This window comes from Thalassophryne amazonica, chromosome 2, assembly GCF_902500255.1.
Source record: "Thalassophryne amazonica chromosome 2, fThaAma1.1, whole genome shotgun sequence".
Lineage (NCBI taxonomy): Eukaryota > Metazoa > Chordata > Actinopteri > Batrachoidiformes > Batrachoididae > Thalassophryne > Thalassophryne amazonica.
The window spans coordinates 92,823,272-92,830,962 of record NC_047104.1 but is presented as its reverse complement, the minus strand read 5'-3'; positions in this window follow the sequence as shown (position 1 = coordinate 92,830,962).

Below are 7,691 nucleotides of genomic sequence, written 5' to 3'. Positions count from 1 at the left end.
TAGGTGGTTTCTTACAGTTCGGTCACAGACGTTGACTCCAGTTTCCTCCCATTCGTTCCTCATTTGTTTTGCTGTGCATTTTCGATTTTTGAGACATATTGCTTTAAGTTTTCTGTCTTGACGCTTTGATGTCTTCCTTGGTCTACCAGTATGTTTGCCTTTAACAACCTTCCCATGTTGTTTGTATTTGGTCCAGAGTTTAGACACAGCTGACTGTGAACAACCAACATCTTTTGCAACATTGCGTGATGATTTACCCTCTTTTAAGAGTTTGATAATCCTCTCCTTTGTTTCAGTTGACATCTCTCGTGTTGGAGCCATGATTCATGTCAGTCCACTTGGTGCAACAGCTCTCCAAGGTGTGATCACTCCTTTTTAGATGCAGACTAACGAGCAGATCTGATTTGATGCCGGTGTTAGTTTTGGGGATGAAAATTTACAGGGTGATTCCATAATTTATTCCTCAGAATTGAGTGAGTCCATATTTTTTTCCCTCTGCTTGGTCTAAAAAGTAACCGTTACTGACTGCCACAATTATTTTTCCTGATTTCTTATAGTGTTTCTTAAAGCCAGAAAGTTGCCATTTGAAATGACTTTAGTTTTGTGTCATGTCTGTGATCTGCTTTTTTTTCTACAAAATTAAACAACTGAATGAACATCCTCCAAGGCCGGTGATTCCATAATTATTGCCAGGGGTTGTACTTTAGTTTAGCTTTTCTTATCTCATATCTTACCTCCCTTGTGATTTCTTTCTTTTCCTGGCTATTCCCAGTATAAAAAATATGTTTCTTTTTATTTAGAATGTTTTTCATTTCCTTAGTAACCCAAGGTTTGTTGTTTGGGAATACAGTAATAACCTTCTGGGGAATGTTAGAGTCCACACAAAAATATATATATGATAAAACCGTAAATGCCAGATCATGTATATCAGGACATGAACTATAAAAAAAACATCCCAGTCAGTACAGTCAAAACAAGCCTGTAAGCTGGCAATGCTGTTTTCTGTCCAGCATTTCACTGTTTTAAGAGTTTGCTCACGACGCTTACAAACAGGCTTGTAGGTTGGTAAGAGAAGAACACTGTTGTAGTAGCAGGGGTGGCCAAGTTCGGTCTGCGAGAGCCACCTTCCTGACACTCTTAGTTGTCTCCCTGCTCCAACACACCTGAATCCAATGAAAGGCTCATTAAAAGTCTGCTAATGAGTCTTTCATTGGATTCAGGTGTGTTGGAGCAGGGAGACAACTAAGAGTGTCAGGAAGGTGGCTCTCGAGGACCGAACTTGGCCACCCCTGTGTAGTAGGATGCTCCAAAGGAAGGCAGAGGTAATGCTCTGAAGGCGCCAGGTACTGAGCCATAGCACAAGTCAATGGTGGAATTCCCTTTAGTAGTTGCACAAGTAGCATATTGTTCATATGTTTTTAAAATCTTATGAACCTGGCAATGATTAAAATTACCTAAAATACATTTTGGAGCGTCAGGTGAAAGGGCATCTAGTCTGTTTGTTACCTCCTCGATCAGCTGGGTGGCTGACGTCACATTAGCACATGGATGAATGTAAACCAGGGTGAAAAAGAGCTGAGGGAACTCCCACGGCAAGTAAAAGGGGTGGAGTGAAATAGACAACAGCTCCATCCCTCCCTCATTTCACGAGGATGGAAATGAGGGAGGCGAGAGGATGATGAGAACAGTTGTGACTGGCTGGCAAACTCATCCACCCGGAACCCTGCAAGGAAATGACAGCCACACTTTGCACCTGATTTTCCGGACTTCCCTGTGATCCTCAGCCGCTGGTTACCGCCTGGCTGCTGCAGTTCTCTGTGTGCCCTCCTGACATAATACCAGCCAAAACACATCACGATGAGATCACCTCCAAAATCTTTGAAGGGGGGAAAAATGCAATCCGATCTTACAGTTGTGCTCAAAAGTTTACATACCCTGGCAGAAGTTTTGCTTTTTTGGACATTTTTAAGAGAATATGAATGACAACACAAAACCTTTTTTTTCACTCATGGTTAGTGGTTGGGTGAAGCCATTTATTGTCAAACAACTGTGTTTACTCTTTTTAAATCATAATGACAAGAGAACTACCCAAATGAACCTGATCCAAAGTTTACATACTGTGTATTGCCCCTTTAACATCAATGACAGCTTGGAGTCTTTTGTGGTAGTTTTGGACAAGGTTCTCTGATGGTAAAGCTGCCACTGAATATTCTTGGACTTTATTTACATTAATTACAAAGAAATACAAAAAGTATGGCACTTTATGGTAAATCTGCATGGAGTAGACAGTTCTCAAAAACTGAGTGACTGTGCAAGAAGAATAAGAGTGAGGAAAGCCACCAAGACACACAGACAACCCAGGAGACGTTATGGGCTTATGTGGCTGTGATTGGAGAAATCGTGCACAGTGCAAGCTTTGCATTTTGCATCACTACTCTTAGCTTCATAGTGGAGTAGCGCAGAGAAGGATTTTCTTTCACCAAAACAGATCAAATCAGGCTTGCATCTCAGATGTACCTTCTGGCACTTTGTAGCTAAACTTTCAGGAACTTTCAAAAAAAAAACAAACATAAAAAATAGAGAGTCTGAGGTAAAAGAGGCACAGAGATCACCACATTGTGAAGAATAAAAAACATGTTTACCCCAGATCACACTGACAGATTGAGTCCAGATAAAAAAAAAACCTCTGGCGCTTCTCTGTTTCATTCACAAGAAAGAATGGAGACAGGTGTGCATTTTTATCCACGTTCTCTGATTATGCCGATCCAGGAGATTGATTTTTTTATGGGTGCCCCCAGGCACTTTGGTGCTCTACGTGCAGTGCGTAATGAGTGTGTCCAGATGATGGCACTGAGCATGGGGGTGGAAACATAATTTTTGGGGGTGCTTTTCTGCAAAGGGGACAGGACAACTGCACTGTATTGAAGGGAGAATAGGTGAGGTCATGTATTGTGAGATTTTGGCAAACAATCTTTCCTCAGTGGAATTTTGTTTAAAAAAAAAAAAAAAAGACCTGAAAGTTCAGCTACAATGGGCCAGAAGGTATATCTGAGATTTGATGTTTTGGTGACAGAAAATCCTCCTCTATACCACTTCATCATGAAGATGTATAACTGGTGATGCAAAATCTATCAGGTCTGGAGGTTGGATTCGGCTGGACACAAATGCAGGACTCAAACAACAGGCTCTGTAAGTAAAAGCAGTTTACTTGAACAGTAAACAGGGTCCGGTAAATAGTAAGGAAGTCGAACAAGAGTAACAAAATCAGAATTATTAGGCAGAAGGCGTTGTTGAGGATACAGGCAGGTAGTCATAACACGTGAGGCAAGCAGGTCGAGAATACACAAACAGAGCTGGAAAGAAGGCATAGGGTGCATCAATCTGGCGAAGGAATGAGGCAATCTGAGGAACTATATACACCCAGGTGATGAGGTGTAGATTGAGAGCAGGTGTGCGTGGAATGCTCCGGAAAGAGGGTGTGGCCAGGGGAAAGGAAACCACCACCACCAAGAGACAGCAGAGTCAAGTCAAGTCAAGTCACATTTCTATGAAATGGGACAATGCATATTAGGGTGATTCTTTAACTACGGGCACTATTGGCCTTGTAAATGTAATTTCCACCACACCATTGCCTTACAATATAAAGTGCCTTGGGGCAACTGTTTGTTGTGATTTGGCGCTATATACATGTGCTCTGATGTCACTGTTTATCTCCATAGAAACTACCCAAACAATCTTTCATACAAACTGTTTAAAGGGACATTACAGTGTTGTGGTGGAAATTACGGCAATAGTGTGGGACAACTACATTTTGTTTAAAAAAAATCAATCACAACAGTTATATGACATTGAATACCCCAATTATGTTTTGATTATTTTACTGATATTTTATTCAGAGATATTTTAAAACATTAGAAAAAACGTTTCTTTACCATTCATTTTTATCATTGAAGATCAAAGGTCTGGGTGTGGGACAAGCACAAAATGGCAATATTTGCATATAATGATGCTGAAAAAAGGTGAAAAAGTCATCATAGACTTCTAGAACAAATTTCTTAACACACTTTCATTGTAAAGATAACTATAAAAGTGTGAAATTTCCCCTTTTTTTCTGTTTTTCATACAATATGATCAAAGGACATAATAAGTGCCCGTAGTCTAAGAATCACCCATTAATGAACATAGTTACATGTAAATATGCCGGATTGTAGCAGGATGCTAATTTCCAATCCGTAGTCCCAGTAACATAGAAACAGACTAAGAACACACAACATACCAAAACAAATCAATCATGACAGAAAACAATTAAAACCGAATATACATACAAATATTTCCATATTCAAAGTAGCAACATTTGATCATTAATAAGCAGCCGACAGGTGGAGGAACCAAGAGTTTTATGATGATGGGTGATTGAGGTGCAAAAGTACTGCATTATAGTGACAAGTGCAAAGTGCAAAGTGCTTCAGTGCCTGGTTGAATTGCGTATTACAGTAGTGGGTTGTACTGCACGTTGCCCAGTACACTCATTTGCACTTGCACAAGTGTAAATATTGCACAGGGTGTCCTACACAAGTTTATTGTGTAAAGACTACTAAACCATTTATTATCATAAAGTACACAAGGGCATTGTGTACATATAACTGAAAAAAACTTGAGTGGTGCCTCCACAGTTAGGCTACAGATGGTTGCATGTCTGATTTGCCAGTAACCAAGCTTTCAACTGTCCTTTGAAGGTTCTGAAAGTGGTGCTCTCCCGGATTGTGACTGGGAGGTTGTTCCAAGCTTGCCCACCTTTTATAGATAATACGTTCTGACCAAAGGTGGTCCTTCTATGAGTAATCTCACAGTCTCTTGTACCATACCCTGTGAATCTTTTTATGTGGATGAATTCTTTAGCAGGAGTTGGTGCTGGTCCATGTAAACATTTATGTATGAAGCAGGCATATTTGAATACCTTCAGATTTTCGAAGTCTAGAAACTTGTGCTTTTCCAGAACCTTACAGTGATGATAAGAATTATATTGTCTATCATATATCTTAACTGCTCTATTATACAGCTGCTCTATGGATTTTAATAACGAGGTGGCTGCAAATGTCCAGTTAGTGAAACAGTAGTCAGTATGTGAAAACCATGTAAAAGAGATATGTTTTGGCTGCATTAGTTGTTAGAGAGGGACGTATATGTTTAAAATGTAGTAAATTAAAATTTACTGTATTTTTGACTTTTTTAATATGTTTTTTGAAGGACAAATTTGAGTCCAGGATAACTCCAAGATATTTAAATTGAGATACCAGCTCCAACTCCTCCACGTCAAAAAACACATTGGACCTTCTAATGTCAGTAGGACATTTACTAAACATCATACATACTTTTTTTTTGTACTCAACTGCAGGCAAGTGTCCTTTAACCAGTGTTGTATGTTGTGTAACAAATCCGTGAGTTTTGAGGCAATGTCTCTCACATTATTTCCGTAAGTAAAAATGACCACATCATCCGCGTACATGTGTGCATTGAAATCTTTGCACACACTTGGTAAATCATTTATGTACAGTGAGAACAGTGTTGGAAGTCTCACAGGACAAGTTGGAACATGCCCAGCTGTGAAACAATTTCTCGGATACTCACTCGACTGAAAAGCCACCGAAAGCCATCTGAATCTTACGAATGGTTTCCAACACAGAGGTGTTGTTTGTCCCACGCCATGGGCGGCTGCATCACGACGAGCGAATCCGTCCGCACGTCTTTCATTACAAAATCTCCTTTAACAGTGGAATGTGCCGATAAAGTGCTGATCCCGACCTCTTCTGAAACTTCTCTGCTAGTCACACGACGTCCTGCATCAACAGAGCCTTAAATTTGGAAGTGATCTGCTCGTTCCAGCGTGTTGATGGCTGCTCGAGGTGCGGTGTGCCCTCCGCCGCCGTGGGCCGTTTTTAATCCAGTTTTAATGGTCCTTAATCCGTGTGATACCGATAGAATCTTCACCAAAAGCCATCTGAATCTTCCAAATGGTTTCCATCCAGCTGTCATGTAACAAAGCGTCAGTCGCTCCGCCATTCCTAAACAATAAAAATCCGACGAGGGGGGCAGACCAGTGCTCACTCAAAGCCTGCCCACAGGCAAATGACACAACCGACAGGCGTGAAAAAATTCACGCATGCGCATGAAGGTTCAAGCTTGTCTGATGCAAGCGTACATGATTCAAATCCATATAGTTTTTGAAAAAAATAAAAAGGTCGGATACTTTTCTCACAGACCTCGTATCCTGCAGACTATGTTCTCGACTCCTGGGGGTCTTGGCGTGTGGCATGCTTGGCGCCTTTCTCCATTGAGGACGTCGTGGATTTATTCATTTTTGGTCTTATGGTAGCAGGGCTGGTACTTTTTGGCTTATGTGCTGCCCTGGCCTACCGGAAAATTAGCAAGACGGCGGCATCAAGAACCACAGCCTCTCGCTTGTCCGTCATGATTGGTTGGCAAGGTAGTGCATTCTCAGACTGCGATGACTCTTGAAGTCAGACGCAAATTGGATGACATCTTGGAGCAGATGCTTGCCTTGCAGATGAATTTGAAGATTTCGGAGGCTGGCAAATATTCGTAATTCACAATTGGGAATATTCTTAATTTAGAATTGGGATTTGGTTGTTCTAGTGAAGCTGTAAAAAGTGTTTTCCACTGCTCAAACCACAACACCCCAGGCTTATCAAGCCTGAAGGACAAATTGCCCGACTGTTTTCCTCCAGAGGAATGTCTTCAGGCCTTGGTGAGATTATTTGGCTCCTTTCTTATCTTAACCCACAAAGACAATAAACTGACAGACTTACACATGGACAAAGACTGAAGCATGCTCCATTTTTCCCTTCACCTCCCTTCCTGCCCCCCATCACACACCCCATCCCAGCCACCGCTCACGCCACCCCTTTTCCCTGAGGGGGCTGCGCGGTTTTTAGCTGCAGCAGGTCCCCGTTCCCCCCAAGCTAGCGGCGGCGCGACCCCAGTTGCAGCGGCTACCACACACTCACATCGCCTCAATTTGGAAAACGGACTGTTTCAAGTTTAGTGCACATAAACAATGTCAAATGTATATGTGTTGTCTTAATTCTGATATGTGCCATTATTATGGTAAACAAGTAATAATTGTGGATTAATTGCTGTTTGTCTGTGGAAATGTGAGTGTGGATGTAATCTCGTTGTTGTTGCACTTGTAATGACAATGATAATAAAGCTATCCATCCATCCAATAATAACAAACAACCAAGAAGACGGGCTGGAATCCAAGAAAACTGCCTATAAACAAAAACAGTAAGCCGGGCAGAAAAAGTGACCGGGACTAACCAACCCCACCAGGGGGCAATCTTGTACAAATGAGGGAACAACCGGGCAGGCGGGTAAATGGGCAAACATGGCATCTGGAGGGTGACCATGAGGCGGGCAACAGTGAAATGGAGGCCTCGCCATTTCACTGGATCTCCCTAGGGTAACCGACCTACGCAGCCGTAGTGGACGCACTCACTTGATGAACTTGACAAATACACACACAGAGAGGAGAGAGAGGAACTTTCTCATGAACAAAACGTATAAGAGGTGGAACCCGGTAAAACAACAAACCTGTTAAAGAAAAACAGCCAACCCACAAAAGTAACTGAGGAAAAACTAAATTGCAGAAAGACACTGGAAACAAAACCCAA